The following is an 18,145-nucleotide window of genomic DNA, read 5'->3' on the forward strand; positions in this document are numbered from 1 at the left end:
ATAAGTGAATAAACGATTTTCTATATTTGATGAAGTATCTTACCCTCAATAAAGAGAATGGGAGAGAGAGGGAGAGACAGAGAAAATGAGAGAAGAAAGAGAAGAGGAAAAGAAACTTAAAAGAAAAAAATAATCTATGTGTATAGAGAGCTAGGAACAGCACATAATAGTTAAACTTGTAAACAAAATGTTACTTGATGAATAAAAGGGCAAGATTTGTCTTCCTTTTTCTTTTCTTTTTTTTTTTTTGTGGTAGATTGAAATCAGCAGTTCTTGAAAGAAAAGCTTATCTTCTCAATCTACAAAAACTCCTGAAATACACAATTTGCATATGTATTTAATACAGTTGCAAGAAAAAAAAATGACAATTTATTGAGTGAATTTTATTCATCTTAAGACACTGACCTTTCTCAAGAGAGATAAGTGCAGTTGCCTCCAGCTATATGAATCACTTGAGTTTTTGTGTTTTTTTTCATTAGTGAGAGCAATTTTGCCAACTCTCTTCTTGAAATGAGATGTCAACCAAATGCTCAAATATTTACGAATTGACATTTTGTGTCTTTCAAATAGTCAGTCAGTCTAGGTGCATGAGTCCTCCCCAGCGTATAGCTATTAAGAATCAGTTGCAAGAAAAAAAATAGTCATGAAATAAAAAGGAGACTTTATAACACATGGCTTGAAATCTTAATGTGGTGCCTCAGATCAATCAAACCAATGAGCATCAAAGTTCAGTTTCAGCATCAGTGTTTTTATGATAGATTTTCTTCTACGTTTTTTCTATTTTATCCTGTGGCTGGGTTATAGAAGGCTGCAGGTAATGTTTGTGTTGTAAAATTGAGGCCAGTAATTTAATCCCCCCATAAAATTCACTCACAATTACAATAGCATTGAAATGGTACATAAATGAGTTCTTCATAAAGCAGAAAAGAAAAATGGTACAACAGTTAAGCTTTTTAATGATGGGCACTAAAGCAATGCTGCTGATTAGATTCTTTGCTAATTACCTTCTGTTACTTAGATTGGATGTATTTCAGCAGAATAGAAACATCTATTCATAAATAGTTGTTTTCTTGGTAGTAATATGAAAACATTTGATTCTAAAGTTGGAAAGTCCCTGTCAGGGTCATATGATCCAGTCTTTAGCTTGTAGACAAATTTAATCATGCACCACCTGAAACATAGTTCCAATGACTTCCATTTAGTTGGAGGGTATCTATTTTATACACAACGGTGGAAAATCATAGCAGTCATAATTTGAGATGAGACTTGAAACCCAAAAATTCTATGTAAGCAGCTGAGACCAGGAGCAGCAAATGCAAAGCACCTAGGCCAGGATGAGCTACAGATATAAATAAAGGATTAAGTACTACAAGGTAATCCAAAGAGTTAGGCAGGGGTCAGATGATAGGGACTTTTCAGACCAGTTCAAAATATTGGAAACTTAGTCTAAGAGTTATTGAAAAGCCTAGAGGGCTTAATCAGAGGAATGCTATCATGGAAATAAAGTCTTAAGAAAATCACCTATCTCCTAAGTTGTAAATGGACTGTAGTGGGGTAAGAATAGAAGTAGGGAACCATAATTGTATGAGGTTGCTATGGACTGAATTATATCATCCCAAATTTGTACGTTGAAATCTTAACTGCCAAGGGTACTGATTAGGAGACATGTTTTTAAAGAGGTAATGAAGGTTAAATAAAGTAAAAAAAAGTGAAGCCCTATTCCAATAGGACTGGTACCCATATAAGACAAGGAAGAGAAACAAGGTTCATGGATGCAAAAAGGCCATGTGAGGACACAGTGAGAAGGCAGCAATCTGCAAGACAGAAAAAGAGAACACATCAGAAACCAACCCTGTGTGCACTGCAATCTTGGACATTCCTGCTCCAGAACTGTGAGAAAATTCATTTATGTTTTGTGTTTTTTTTTTTAAGTCGCCAAGTCTGTTGTGCTCTGTTAAGGCAGACTAAGCAAAATAACACAAAAGTTACGGAGTTACCCTGGTAAGGGAAGAGGTAGTTTAAAAATGTTGATTAAAATAGAAATGTAGACAGATTTAAAACCTATTTTAAAGAAACCGTTTTCTACCTCTAATGAATCAGGTATAGTGTTAAGGGTAAGAGGAATGACAATAATAGATCTATACATATATGGTAGTGCTATTGCTTGATTCAGAAACAGATGGAAGAAGAACACATTATGGAGTGAAGGGAACTGGTGGTTTTTACTAGCATGCTAATTTTGAGATCCAAATGGACATATAAGGAAGCGAGATATATGATCAGTAATTCAGAGAAGATATATATTTGGAAGTCATTGTCACCTCCTATAAAAACAGTAGTAGTATACTTGGTAATTTCCAGTTGCCCAGAACATAATTACTTTCAGGATGGACTCAAATCCAGGTGTGCACATACATGCATGCATGTGTACACAGACATTTGTCAAAGTGCAACCAATATTTATCAAAAGTCTACTACATTCCAGGACTATATTTTCCCTTGGAATTGTGCTATTCTCTGGAGAAAACAGGTCTAATATTGACTCTAATAAAAGCTTACAGTCTAAAGTGGGTGGAGATTGGGTATATGCATATGACATACAGATAAGAAAACAAAAATAGATGCTGTCATAGCATTAAAGCGGACTGGAATGGGACATCATTGAATGGATAGTGCAGTGGTAGGCAGAATAAAAGCTTCCCAATAATGTTCATATCCTACTCTTCAAAACCTGTGAATATGTTACACTACAGGCAAAAGGGAATTAAGGTTGCACATGCAATTAAGTTTGCTAAGCAATTGTTCTTACTTAAGATGGGAGTATTCTGTATTATCCAGGTGGACCCACCCTAATTGCATGAGCACTTAAGAGCAGAAGGAGAAAGGAGAGTCAGAGAGATGCAAACTGAAAAGCATTCCAGCCTTTAAAGGTAGAAATAAGGGTCCAAGAGTAAGTAATGTGGATGGCCTCCTGAAGATAAAATAGGCAAGGGAATGAATGGATCCTCCCATAGAACCAACGGAAAGAAACAGAGTCTTACAGATGCCTTCACTTTACTCAAATGAGACCTGTGTCAGACCTCTTAATTACAGAAATTTACTATATATACATATGTATATATGTATATATATATTTACTCTTTTAGGCCATGAAGTTTGTTGTGATGTGTTACAGCAGCAGTAGAAAATTAATACATGTATATAATTCAAACTTTGGGATCCAGGAAGAATTTCCTTAAGGAATAACACTTGAGTTGGAGACTCAACTCCAGATGAATAGAAGTTATCCTTTGGGAAACCTGAGAAGGGAGAAAGAGAAAGCACAGTATTTTATCCAGACAGAAGGAGAAGCAGGTACCAAGACTTAGATCCAAGAGAAAGTGCTTATTATACAACCAGATTTGCACTACTTTAGCAAGTCCTTCAAATAAATAGGCTAAAATCATATTCACAATATTTTTAGCAAATTCTTCAATGCCAGGGATGGTTTTACAAATACAGTGTTATGAAGTTAGATTAACCTGATTCCCTGATTCCATATTAGATAATTATTTTCCAGATTAATCCCGTATATTTACATGAACCCATAAAAGAGGAATAAAAATTTAAAAAGGTACTTTTCTACGTCAAAAGTAATTGAAATCCTACTCCACCCACCCCTGTATTAGAAGACTTGAAGAAAACCATTGTATTGTTTGAAGATAGATACTCACTTGAGGGTATGTGGGATGAAGTGGCATTTTGAGAGGTGTAGGAGACCCTAGAGATAGATGGAATAGAGTGAATTCATTGACCAGAACAACTGAAGAAGTGATCTTGAGGAAATAAACACAGTTGACCCTGGAACAACACAGGTTTGAACGGCATGAATCCACTTATCCATGGAATTTTTTAAATAAATAATATAAATACATGTTCTTCTCCTTAATGATTTTCTTAATAACATTTTATTTCCTCTAGCTTACTACATTGTATGAATACAGTATATAATACATGTAACATATAAAACATGTTAATCAACTATTTATCTTATTGGTAAGGCTTCCAGTCAACAGTAGGGTATTAATAGTTAAGCTTTGGGAGAGACAAAAGTTATACATGGACTGCAGATGTAAGAGAGTCAGTCCCTCTAACCCCCATGTTGTTCAAGGGTCAACCGTAAGCAAAATGTTAATATATGACACACTGAAGTAAAAGAAGCAGGGATGAGATACAGAATAATTTATGGTAATTTAAACAGAAAATAAATCCTCTAGTGCAACAGAATCCCATTATAACCCATTTGTTCATTTCAAAGTTTTGAATATAACAAGTTATATGATACAATATGAAATATAACTCTATTTGATGGAAGATAAATTGGCCTAAATGAAGGGTCTCTTCCTCTTACACAAGCATTATAAAAAAGGATTCATTGTTATTGTTGCTGACTTAGAAATGGGCAAAGAGTCTTAGATTTAGTCTGAATAAAAAATACTTCACTATAAAATGGCCAGATACCTACAGGCATGATAGGCATGGAAAACAATAAAGTATATCCTAATTATCAGAGTCATAATAGAGATCAATTATTGTGTTGCACCTTAGTGAGGGTTTCTCAATGTCCTGTGAGGTTCTCAAGGAGGAAGGAGCTTACAGATAAAAGATGTTTGCGAATTGCAGCTTCAAACTCCAGAGTTACTCTCTTCCTACTTGTAAATCAAAGATACTCCTACCAAAGATTTCCCCGGGAAGGAAAGCAATTAAATTTGTTTAACACAGTGTTCCACAAATACGATAGACTCTGAGTACTGATAAGGTACTATTACTGGCTCAAGACTGACATTACCTCTATTTTTTGTAAAATGGTAGACTATAGTAATTATTATTTCTCCCTCCACTGAGTTGTATTTTTCTATATACTGAATGTGAAGAAACCCATTCAGTAAATATGGAACCAGCCTTAATCAGAAAGTTTCTTCCATCTTTTCTTCCTTCTATCTTCCCTCCCTCCCTTCTTTCCTTCTTTCTTTGTATACAGTATATATTTCCCAAACAGCAGTCACATAGCATTAGTAAACACTGGGAAAAATGTCCATCTAGTAATAGAGGAATCTGGACATCAAACATTCAGACTGGTGGGAATTTCAATGACCTTCACTATCCATTACATCTTAGAGTCAACCTGAATCTTGCCTATTCTAATTAGAAATTAAGACAACTACTGTTTCCTGCTTTGGACTTTTCACTATCATCTTAGAATACATTGAAAGTGTATTGGAAAATAAAATTGTGTTAAAAATAAAACATCTCACCTAGGTGTTTCACTAAAATAACATGTCTATATCCCATTTCTTACTGCAGACAGTACTATACGAAGTAGATGCTGTCCTTCACATATTCATGCAGAAAGATATGTTCAGCACCATGCTTAATGATGGTAAGCCAAGATCTATCTAAAGAGATGGCATTTGAAGGGATGTAACAATGAGAAGAAGCCAGCTGTGCAGAAGGGTAGTAAAAGGGCACGGAAGATAGAGCAAAGATACATATAAACTCTCTGAAGTCCAAAAGAGTTTGCATCATTCAAGGAAGAAATTGAACCTAAGTGTAATGGACAAATGGTCACCAATGCTGTTGCACTCTGATACTTATGCCCTTTTGTAAGTGTCTCCTCTTGAGCATAGGTGAGAGCTGGGGTTTGCTCTTAACAAAGGGAATACAGACGATGAGATAGGATATATTTTCAGTATTATATTTATAAAATAGTAACTTCTGTCTTGTTGGCAGACACTTATTATTGATTCTTACCCTTGCTGACTTTGATGAAACAAGAAACCACATAGGGGAGGCCCACATGGCAATAAATTGAGGGCCAACAGTCAGATGGGAACCGAGGATGGTCACTGGTCAATATCGGGCAAGGAACTGAGCCTTAAGTACAGATGGCTACAAGGCAATGAATCCTGCCAATAGATAGGTAAATCTTAGAAGCAGATTCTTTCTTAGTTCAGCTCTCAGATGAGCTTCCAACCTCAGCTAAAACCTTGATTGCAGGCTCATGAGAGATCCTGAAGCAGAGCACCCAGCTCAGCTCTGCTTTGATTCCTGGCCCATACATACAAACTTGGAAATAATAAATTACTCTTATTTCAAGCTGCTAATTTTGTGATAATGTTATGCAGGAAAAATATACTGAGAGTTACAGAGGTACAATAAGGCAAAGTTGGAGACCTCAGCATGGGTGAAACTTGAGAGGGTATTTTAGGCTATAATGAAGAATTTAGCTTTGCTTCTCAATGCAGCAGATAGCCATTAAAAGATTCAAGTAAGAACCGTCACCTGATTTGATTTACTGTTTTTTTAAAAGATCACACTGGTTAATATATGGTAAAAACACTGTATCTGATTAAAGATATTAAGAACAATGAAACTAGTAATTCACAGGAAGGACAATATTTCTGTGATCAAAGGTAACTTTGCAAATGAGTAGCTTAAATGACCTTTTATTTTATTTATTTATTTTAATATATGAAATTTATTCTCAAATTGGTTTCCATACAACACCCAGGGCTCATCCCAAAAGATGCCCTCTTCAATGCCCATCACCTACCCACCCCTCCCTCCCACCCCCCATCAACCCTCAGTTTGTTCTCAGTTTTTAAGAGTCTCTTATGCTTTGGCTTAACATCTGGAAAGTTATAAGTTAACAGATATGCTCGGAGAACCAGAGGGCTGGAGGACAACGGGAGGGAGAGTTGTTGAGCCCTGGACAACAGAGCGCAGCTTGGCGGGGAACAAAGGTGCTCGCCAGCGCCATCTCCCTCGCCCATCCCCCAGTTAAATAACCTTTTAAAACTGTACAGGTTATAGATGAGCCAAACATCCAGGGAAGATTGTGATAGAAAAGAGAGTTTGAATAGTTATGGATGTGGGAATGAATGAGCCTTATACAAAAGGGTGGTTATGTTTTGACTGAAGTAAGGAATCCACATTAAGAAGTTAAAATGATCTGGATTAAGAAATAATTGACTCTTACCATCTTATCAAAAAAAAAAAGCAATGACACTGGAATCGGAGAGTCTGAGACTCAGGCTGAAACATTCATAAGCTATTAATAATAAACCTCCTAGAGAGGTTCCTTATGGAAGCTCTTCCAACTGTAGCAATGTGATCACGGTAAATACTTTTATCATTCACACACAGGGAGAAAATACGGAATCTATTAAAGGAATAAATTAGTTGTGAAAACAGATTATGTGTATCATATGATGAAATATCCATATGGAGTGAATTACATGAGAACACTAGTGGATCTTTAAACATGTGACTTATGGAAGATAAAAGTCTAACACTCCTCAATTTCCAACATTTCAATGGGTTGGGAAATCAAACCGTGGACATTTTACTTCTAAACTGAGTACATAAATAGAAGGATTAAGAAAGCAATAGCAATTTTGCAAAAGTTGGCAGTTGAGGACCTGAGGGAAGAAATGCCTCATCTTGCTTTGTAACAACAAAAACAAAATAAAATAAACAAAAATGGGATTTCAGATTTGAGATATGATTGTCTCCCTGTTTGTATCACTGTTTGTGGAGGGTAAAACTCTCACTTGCTTTTACCTTCTGTTTAACAGACAGCCCAGGGCAAGTCTCCTCTCAAACTGCATCATAGGTTTCTGAGAAACATGTCTAATGTGTCAGCTGCTTGAAACTGGCAAAATATCTCATCAGAGCTCAGGTACTTGGGGGCCTGTTTTATTGGAAGAACTAGTAAACACCAGAAAACGCCTTTGGTTTTGAATACTGAGCATTCTATCTGCCTGGTAATTCTGTGTGTTATCTAAACTATGCAGAACACAAGGTGCAAAACTACTGGTCGACTAGCAGTATATGCATTTCACATTTTATACTCCAAGGATTTTGGACTTTAAACCCCAAAGAGTTTATTTTTGGTGTGGATTCATCAAAGTTTCATGAAAGAGACTTTGAATCAGAAAAAACAGGGTTTGCATCAAGACCCAACTTGGGGGCTGTGGTTAAGAAATGCAACTCCTTACAGTAAATTTCTGCACATTGGAGACAATAATCCCCTCCCATATATTTGCAGTGATAATTATACAAGCACATATTTAAATATTTACCTGCCACAAAATGTATGAGGTGATTTTTACTTGACATTTAGCATTTATACCATCAGTGTAATCCAGATAATATAATCTTCACTTTATTAGAGAAGGAAGCAATTAATATCTTCAAACATAAATCTAAACGTAAACCTATTTTTATACTTTATACATTTTCAGTAACAAGAAAAATGGAAAATACACAAGAAAAAAAATCTAGCCATAATTTACCATAAAGAAATCACTGTTATTCATATATTGATGCATTTACATCTAGCTATGTATTAAGAATGATACACATATATTTATAACTACAATTTATTTTCATTTGCAACATATTTTTGCATATTACCATGTAAATATGTACATATCCATAGTGTTACTTTTATTCTTCACTGATTTATCCCACTCGTTAAAGAATCTTGTACATATTGGACACACAGTATTTGTTTCAAAATAATTAATATTCTTTTTTTATTCCACTGTTTGAACTTACCATAGTTTATTTTTTCCTTTTTCTTTTTATTTATTTTTTAAGTAGGCTTCATGCCCACAGTGGAGCCCAACACAGGGCTTGAGCCCATGACCCTGAGATTAAGACCTGAGCTGAGATCATGAGTCAGACATTTAACTGACAGAGCCACCCAGGTGCAATTTGCATAGTTTACTTAATACATTTTTTCAAGTATGTATCAAGACACTGGATGACTGTGAGCCTATACTTATATAATTATTTCCTAAAATTCCTACATTTCTAAGGGCATATTTTCTAGAACTGGACAAAAGGGAGAATTGTTAAGAATGAACTTTTTTTTTTCCTGCTCAATACTATACAGCATTGCCATTCCAGCCAAACTTGAGGAAGAACAGCTGAAGAATAAGCATTCTCATTATTGTTAAAGTAGGAAAACTCAATCTATAAATTCCACTGAATTCTGAATTATACGCAGTTATCACTTCTTAACTATCCTCAATTCATACTCCTTATAGTGTGTCTGAAACATTGCATGTAGCATATAAATATTTTTTTAATGCTTACTATTACTGTTTTTTGAGAGAGAGTGAAAGTGGGGTAGGAGCAGAGAGAGATGACGACAGAGGATCCGAAGTGGACTCTGCACTGACAGCAGCAAGCCCAATGCAGGGCTCATACTCATGAGCCATGAGAACATGACCTGAGCTGAAGATGGACGCTCAACTCACTAAGACACCCAGGTGCTACAGCATATAAATATTTTGAAATACTATAATATATGGTTTGAGAAAACTAAAAGGTGTGCAGAATACAGTAGCTGAACAGCCTGATGATGAAGGGCAGATGATGAATAATGCTCATTTATTTTTAAGTTATGTTTTATACAGAAATATTATGATCAAATTCAATAGGTGAAGATGTATGTTTACTATAATTTGCAACAAGTACGTAAATTTAAAATTCCCTATAAACCAAAGTACCCAAAGAAGATATACAAATGGCTAATGAGTACATGAAAAGTTTTTTTAACATCATTGGTTATTAAGGAAATGGGTATCAAAACCAAAATGAGATGTTATGTCACCCTGAAAGGATAGTTAAGATGAAAACAGAACCATATGTATGGCAAGGGTGTGGAAAAATTAGAACATTCTTGACGGCAAGACTGTAAAATGGGGTAGATAATACGGAAAACTGACAGCTCCTCTAATTTTTAACGAAAGAGTACCATGTGAACTAGCAATTTCACTTCTAGATATGTACCTATGAAAATCAAATGTTTATGTCCACACAAAAACTCGTGCATGAATATTCATGACAACATTAGTCATAACTGCCAAAAAGAAGAAACAACCCAAATGTCCACAAATTAATAAATGAATAAACAAATGTGGTATATCCATATAATAGACTGTTATTCGGCCAAACAAAAGGATGAAGTACTGATTCTACAATATAGATGGATCTTGAAAACATGCTAAGTGAAAGAAACCAGACACAACAGATCACATATTTTATGATTTCATTTTTATGAGACGTCTAGAATATGCAAATCCATCCCGACAGAAAATATATTAGTGGTTGCCAAGGGAAAGAGAGAAAGGGGAAATGCTGGGTGACTGCTAACGGGTATGCATGGGGTTCTTCTTGGAGGTGATAAAATGTTCTGGAATCAGATAGTTGTCATGATAATTTGTGAATATACTAAAATCCACTGAGTTGTATATTTTTAAGGAGTGAATTTTATGATCCATGAATTATATCTTAATAAACCTGTCACAAAATAACCAAAACACTCAGGCTACCTCTAAAATATTGCTAGTCAATTTCACATTTTACCTAATGAATTATTTTATTAAAATCCTATGAAGTAGTATATAATTTAATGTCTCCACTGTTGTATTAGTCTTAGAAATAATATTAAAGAAGTCATGAGCATGAAGTCATGTTTTAAATTCCCATCTTCTAATTCTAAGGCCACCAAATACTTCTTAGGATGAACTATGATATCCATGAATCTATAGAAGAGAGTTTAGACAATCCTGGAAACACATGGATTTTATTTTAGCTTACATTACAATGTATGCCCATGAAAACCAAGAGCCCACTTAGTGCTGATCAAACACTGAGTTGGAGGTGCGAGAGTAGTATATTAGGAACAGTGTTTAATTTTCCCCTTTGAGTCTCTCCCTTTCTACACATGAATTCTAATGTCTGGAATCATTTCTCCACCTCTATCCTTACCCATTTTCCTTAATCTGACTAAGTAATGTCAACACTTAAGTACCATCCTAGGTGCTAATTCTTCTGGCAATTCAATCATTACATGCTTAGTCCCATGGTATGCTCTTTCTCTGGATCACTACTCTGCCTGCGATGGGTTCCTTCCTACTGATTGCACACTGTACTCAGTAAGAGTATGCTTACCTACATTTTCCACTTGGCTGTGCAATTTTTCAGAGATGGTATTCACTATATTTGATTTATCAGAACATTCCTAGACCCTAGCACAGTGTTTGGAACATAATAAACATTCAATAAAATTTTGCCAATGGTATGAAAACATTTAATAATAGATGTATTTATTGGAATATGCACACTATTGATTAGTGTCTGAGTTGACCATGGTAGTGTATACCAGCAGATAAGGGTCAGGTTAATTTATTTTAATCACCCAATTAAGTTTCAAATATTAAAACATAAGTCACTCTCTCATACTTGACCTTTTCCGATACACTATTAATCTTTCAATAATTTAGCTTTATTAGTACACATATGTCAAGCCAACTTTTTGAGAAATGTCAGGTATCTCAAATATACAGGCACCATCCCAAAGGTGTGGCAATGTCAGAAAAGGAGGCAAATGAGACAAGTATGTCCTAAGGAAGAAAATAAAAATTAACGACTTTATCAAAATTCCACAAGGAAAACAGATTTAATAATTACCTTCAGCCATTTCTCTCTACACAGAAATGCTATCTCTTCCTGGTATCTATTTAATTAAATAGTCCTTACACAAAATCAATAATTAGTCACTCTGAAGACAGTTGAGGGATTTTAAGGTCACCACAAGTTATGAACAGTAAGCTTTACCAAGTCATACCAAATCCCTGAATGAATTACAAAGGAAGTTCAGACTTGGGTAAGGTGGCTCTATAGAACTAAGATATTTATATATTTCTTTCTTTTGAAATATACCTGACACACAATTTTACATTAGTTTCAGGTGTACAACAGAATATGACAATTCTTTAATGTTATACTATGCTCACCCCAAGTGTAGTTACCATCTGCCACCATAAAATGCTATTACAGGGGTGCCTGGGTGGCTCAGTTGGCTCAGCAACCAACTTCGGCTCAGGTCATGGTCTCACAGTTCGTGAGTTCGAGCCCCACATCAAGCTCAGTGCTAATAGCTCAGTGCCTAGAGCCTGCTTCAAATTCTGTATCCCTTTCTCTCTGCCCCTCCTCTGTTCATGTTCTCTCTCAAAAATAAAAAAAAAAAATATCTTTAATAAACAAATAAAAATAAAAATGCTATTACAATATCATTGACTATATTTCCTGTACCTTTCATACCCCTGACTTATTTATTCCATAACTGGAAGCCTGTACCTCTCATTCTCCTTAGATTAAAATATTTCAATTTTAATTGGTCATTCATAGGACAATTTTGCCAATCCAAGATCTACTTCCTTAATGAAGAATACACTGAAGGTAAACCATACAATAGCATGCAAAGCATTGTTTAAAAGGTAGTACATTAACTTCTTGAAAAGTCTGTAGTGGTAATAGTAGCAACTACTTATTACATACCTATTTGATAACAAGCATTGTGGTAGGCATTTTTCATCATTTCTAATAACAGCAGCAATTAGCTTTTGATACTATGAGCCTACATTTTGTAAATGAGTAAATGATGTGATGGGGTAAGATAATGTCACCAATGTCATACAGCTATTAATTAGCAGAATAAATTCAAATCCAAGGATGTCTGACTCAAAAGTCAAGTGTTTTCATCTAGTAAATCACATCAAATACATGAATAAATAAGTTAATGAATTAATAGATAAATTGGTTTGTAGCCCTAATCATGCCCCAGGTAACCATCATCTAGCATTAATTATGAACTCATGGATCATCTTGTTTCAGGTATGTTCCCACTCAATATACTTTTCCCAACTCTGGATTATTCTGGGGCAAATTCCAGGCATACTATTCGATCTTTAAATATTTCAACATCATACCTATAATGGCTTATATTTTTTAAACATTCAAAACATCATTCTCATATTTCAAATAATAATTTGTTAGCATTATCAAATAGCTAGCTAGTGTCCAAATTAATTTATTTTCTTACAGTGTGGTTTCATGGCTGTACAATGGGTGATAAATCTCTTAAATCTTATTAATCTATTGATTATGTCTGTTCTCTCTGACTTTTTCTGTCTCCCTGTGCATCTCTCTCTGTCCCTGTCTCTGTCTCTTTTCCTTTCTCTCCTTAGAATTTATTTGTTGAAAAAGCAGATTATTTACCCTGGAGAGTTTCCCTTAGTTGAGGTTTTGCTGATTGCACTTACATGGTATCATTTAACATAGCCCTCTGTATTCTGTGTTTTCTGTAAACCGAGGAGTTTACATCAGGGTTTCTCAATCTTTGCATTGCTGACATTTTTTTAAAAATCAGTCATTTAGATAATTATTTGCTGTGGGACCTTTGTGTTCATTGTAGGATGGTTAACAGCATTTTTGACCTCTGTTGACTAGATCCCAATAGCATCTCCCTAGCTGTGACAATTGGAGGAAAAAAAAAAAAAAAGCCTCCATACTTTAGCAATGTCTCCTGGAGACAGAATTACACCTGGTTAAGAACCATGGATTTAGATAAGGGTTTTCTGCTGCTTTGTTGTTCTTGCTTTATTAACTATTATTCTTTTTTTAAAGACTAATTCATAGGAGATCTGTTCTTTCAACAGTTCCCTCACTTAATGGTGGTTGTAGCCATCAATGAACATTTACCATATCCATAAAATCATTAAGGGTTGCAAAATGATGACTTTCTAGTCCTATCAAACTTTCTGCATTTTGTTTGTTTGTTTTTTTGTTTTGAAGCAGGAATACTTTCATTAAGGGAATGTTTTCCTTATTGATTATTTGGTTAGCCTGAGATACAGTATGCATAATAAAGGCAGGATAATGCTTATTTTTCTTTCTGTTACCAGTTTATGAAAAAGGAAGCTCTAACATTCTCCAAAGTGATCACACCAAACTGATGATTTTTGTTTTGCTTTCATAACAATGGACTCATTAACTCTTTTTTTTTATGAATTTTAATCCATTGCAGTTATCATGCCTAAAGATAATCAAATGATCTTATCTGTGGCCAACATGGCCTCTTTAGTCTGACTTCCTAGTCCCTTAGTTTTGGTATAACTATGATGGTCTTTGACTACATCCTTGATTTTTTGCATAAAGAGATGCTTCAGGTTCATCCTTTATGTTTCCTGCCTACGCCCAGAATGAGGTGTTTTTCCAAGGAGTATTTGTTCCTTTTGTTAAAATCTCTTACAGGTAATAATTGTATTATATTTCCTTGCACTCCTACAGAATATTGTTTATCCTGCTTAGTAGGGATATTAAGAAAATGGAAAAAAATGTTTTTTATAAGTTTTACTTTAGCAGTCCCTGTAGACTGCAAAGATATCAAAGACACAATACATGGTATTCATCCTTGTATCCTCAGCAGCTAGTGAGGTATATTTTGAATAGTTGGCTTCTCAAAAATTTGTTGTTATTCAAGGGAATGAATGGTTTTTAGTTGAGTAGTGTTAGTGACATTAACATCTGTGCTATCTAAGATAGGAAATGCACATATTTTCACTAACTTCCTTTTTTTCTTCTCTGACATTCAAAGGTGTATGCAAAAAAAACCCCACAAAAACAAAACAAAAAAGCCACCATTTTGAAAAGGACATAGATCTTCTTTGTTAAAGGAACCAAAAACACATTAAGCAGAGTAGCTATGATTTTAAGCAAAAATAAAGCTATCTGTCCACATTAAAAAATAGTAAGAGTCAAAATCACATTAATTTGCACTACCTGTAGAACAAATTAGCAAATGTTGTGACCATCTGTGAAAGACACCAGGGCCACATAAGACATGGAATTATTTAATGTGTTAAATCCATTTAAAATGTTTGTATCCTGTTAGTTCTAACATAATTACTATGTTAATTTCTGTGTGTTTTGCATATTAAACGGAGCGCACTCTGGGAAGCTAATGGCCGCTATGTCAGCTTTTTATTAAATCACAAAATAAACATGCACAATCCTGCTTCCAAAGATAATTAGTTTACTATTTCTGCCAGAGTTTAAATATTGGGTATGCTTTGAAGATTTGACTTCCATTTGGGGTGACAGTGGGTATGTGTAGTTTCATGATTCCTCAGATCATCCTTAAGGCAAGAGCATTTTCAAGGAGAGAGAATTCAAAAGTTTTCTTTTTTTTTTCTTTTTTACCATTTATTTTTAGTATTGCACAGTTATAAACATAACCAACATTTATAGCAAAGTTCTCCATAGTTATTAGGGGGTGGGGCAGAGAAATATAAGGCTGAATTCTGGGGTACAAAACATGACAATCAAATAGGAAATTATAAGATGCAAGGCAGTACAAACTATATTGCTTTTTTTAAATGTTTATTTATTTTTTAGAGAGAAAGAGTGTGAGCAGGGGAGAGCAGAGAGAGAAGGAAATGAAGAATCTGAAGCAGGCACCAAGCTCTGAGCTGTCAGCACAGAGCCCGGAGTAGGGCTTGAACTCAGGGACTTCAAGATCATGACCTGAGCCAAAGTCAGACACTTAACGGACTGAGCCACCCAGGCACCCCACAAACTGTATTGTTTTCAAGGAGAAGTTACAAAAAAAAAGCAACCAAGAAGTCCTGGCCTATCCCCACTCCAGACAGAATCTGTATGTTCATTAGATGAGGACCAAAATAAATCACACAAAAAGAAAAACAGGACCAAAGAAGGCTGTGGACAGCAGTGGGTTCTCTCTGAGGAGCCTCGGAGAATGTCTGCAGACGGCCTTATAAGCAGCCTCATCTACACTGCTTCATGCTTGGCACTGCAGGCAATTAAGGTTGGCATCGCTGCTTTAGAGAATATGGAAAATGTAGCTGTGCTTCCTCATTCACATTTCGTATCTTCTCTCAGCAATAAACTGGGCGCTACTTTTGTATGGTGGAAAAGTGGTATCGTGGGCCTCTGATGCACTGACTTTAACCTTCGGTTTATTCGGTGTATTTAATACAATCTCAGGTATGTCTTTTAGCATTAATTCACACTTGTATAAAATAGAACCAATACTAAGCCTCTCCTATTGCTAATGCAAAATCAAGTGAGATGATTTTTGTAAAGAGCAGAGACCTGCTCCTGCCATATGGTGCATGCTTTATGTATATTGAATTTATATATACTTAAGTTATAATTACTATAACTGTGGTCTCTTAAGGGGACAACAGTGTCTTTTTTTTTCCTTTCTGTTTTTGTTGTTTTTTAATTGTGGGCAGGCAGACTAAGGGTCATTTTAGCTTCTAATGCTAAAGAAAAAAATGTTCATAATATTAAATGATAACAATATTGATCTTTCATTGAATTTTAAAGAATTTGTAAAATAAAAAAATGAAATATTATTTGCATATTTTATTAAATGTTAGTATTTTATTATTTAATTTTTTTTCAACGTTTATTTATTTTTGGGACAGAGAGAGACAGAGCATGAACGGGGGAGGGGCAGAGAGAGAGGGAGACACAGAATCGGAAACAGGCTCCAGGCTCTGAGCCATCAGCCCAGAGCCTGACGCGGGCTCGAACTCACGGAGCGCGAGATCGTGACCTGGCTGAAGTCGGACGCTTAACCGACTGCGCCACCCAGGCACCCTAGTATTTTATTATTTAAATAGAACATTTATTTTGTTTACGATCTGCTATTATCTGTTAATTTTTATACATTTAATTTTTTTAATGTTTATTTTTTGAGAGAGAGAGAGAGAGAGAGAGAGAGATAGAGCATGAGTGAGAGAGGGGCAGAGAGAGAGGGAGACACAGAGTCTGAAGCAGGCTCCAGGCTCTGAGCTGTCAGCAAAGAGCTTGATGTGGGGCTTGAATCCATAAACTGCGAGACCATGACCTGAGCTGAAGTCCAGTGCTTCACGGACTGAGCCACCCAGGCTCCCCTTAAACATAGTTTATATATTTTCTTATTTGACCTCAAAAAGAAATCCTGAATGATGAAGAGTGGACAGGATTGATGTATTTAATGATCTACATCCTGAAATCCACACTAATGAAAGAAATTGTCCAAGGACCAAACGTAGTTGGTGACAGAGTCAGAACCACACCTCACATCTCCTTTCACCTACTCCCAGCCTCGTTTCACCAACCAGATGGTACCTCTTTTAAGGATCACTGACTGAACGTGCTTTTCTCCCTTCTGATTTCTACTTTCTTCCTTTATTCGTTGCTTTCCTTTGAGAACTCTCCAAAATTCAAGAGGTTAAAGAAAACTTTCAAACTGATTTGCATTTCTAGTGCCTGTGATAAGCTAAAACTTTTCAGGTTTTACATAAATTTTTTAAATAAAATCATTTTAAGTCCTTTGCATTCATAAAAAAATGCTTATTAATTTTCACTAACTCATTATCGTTTTCATCAATGATTACTTTCGGCTGTAATAAAGTGGTGCCTGAAGGCAACATTCCCCAAAGTAGATTCTGAAGATGTATTATAAAGCCTTTCCAGAGGAATGAATGCAAAATCAGCCACCCTGTTCCCAGTGTTCCCAGAGCAGGTGGTTAATTCCAACTAACACAACTTTTACTATACTATTGTTATCTAAATTTTTCTACCGAAATTCTGTACAGGCATTTTTTACTTGTGTGACCTCTAGCTAAGTCAGCCCATGTTCTTAATACTGTCTCTGGATCTGTTAAATGTCCAAAACAGTATATTTTTTTTATTGCATACCTTGAAAGGATTTAGAAGATGCATAATACGAATTATCTGGCACAAGACCTAGAATTTAGTAAATGCTTAACACATGTAGATATCCTTCAGCTCTGTATTCCAGATTGTTTTTTGTTTAGTACTGTGTAAAACAAAATCTGAATAAAGAAATCAATTTTGTTTATTGGTGATTAAAAATTTCCTTTTCATAAAGAACATAGATTTCTAGGCAAATACTGACTGCATTATTCTAATCAATATCTCCCTGAATATATCAGCAGAGAATATTCTAATATTTATTTTCGCTCTAGAGAACTTAAATTCACCTCGCTCCTCCTCTCCACCACTTTACCAAATTCCTCTGCTTCCAGAGATATTCTTGCCTTTGCTCCCCTAATAAGTCATAAAGTCATTCTTTCCCAGAAATACAAAGTTAAAACTATAGATCAGTCTTAGCAGATCCTCACCTCTGACATCTATCCCTGTTCCATTATCTTTGGACATAATGTTAGAACTAAATTATTTTTTTTCAATTTTTTTTAACGTTTATTTATTT

At 35.2% G+C, this 18,145-nt stretch overlaps 1 long non-coding RNA gene across 1 annotated transcript in view; it reads right to left on the reverse strand.

Moving 5' to 3' along the window:
- Window positions 1-442: 442 nt before the first annotated feature.
- The window catches only part of LOC123382276, a 211,530-nt gene continuing 193,827 nt past the window's right edge, over window positions 443-18,145 (reverse strand). Inside the window, exons 3-4 of the long non-coding RNA XR_006590402.1 lie at window positions 3,714-3,760; window positions 443-3,299 (exon numbers count right to left, since the gene is read on the reverse strand). This is a non-coding gene — a long non-coding RNA (uncharacterized LOC123382276). The remainder of the gene's footprint in view (window positions 3,300-3,713; window positions 3,761-18,145) is intronic.

Source organism: Felis catus, chromosome E2 (genome assembly GCF_018350175.1).
Source record: "Felis catus isolate Fca126 chromosome E2, F.catus_Fca126_mat1.0, whole genome shotgun sequence".
In the NCBI taxonomy this organism is placed as follows: Eukaryota; Metazoa; Chordata; class Mammalia; order Carnivora; family Felidae; genus Felis; species Felis catus.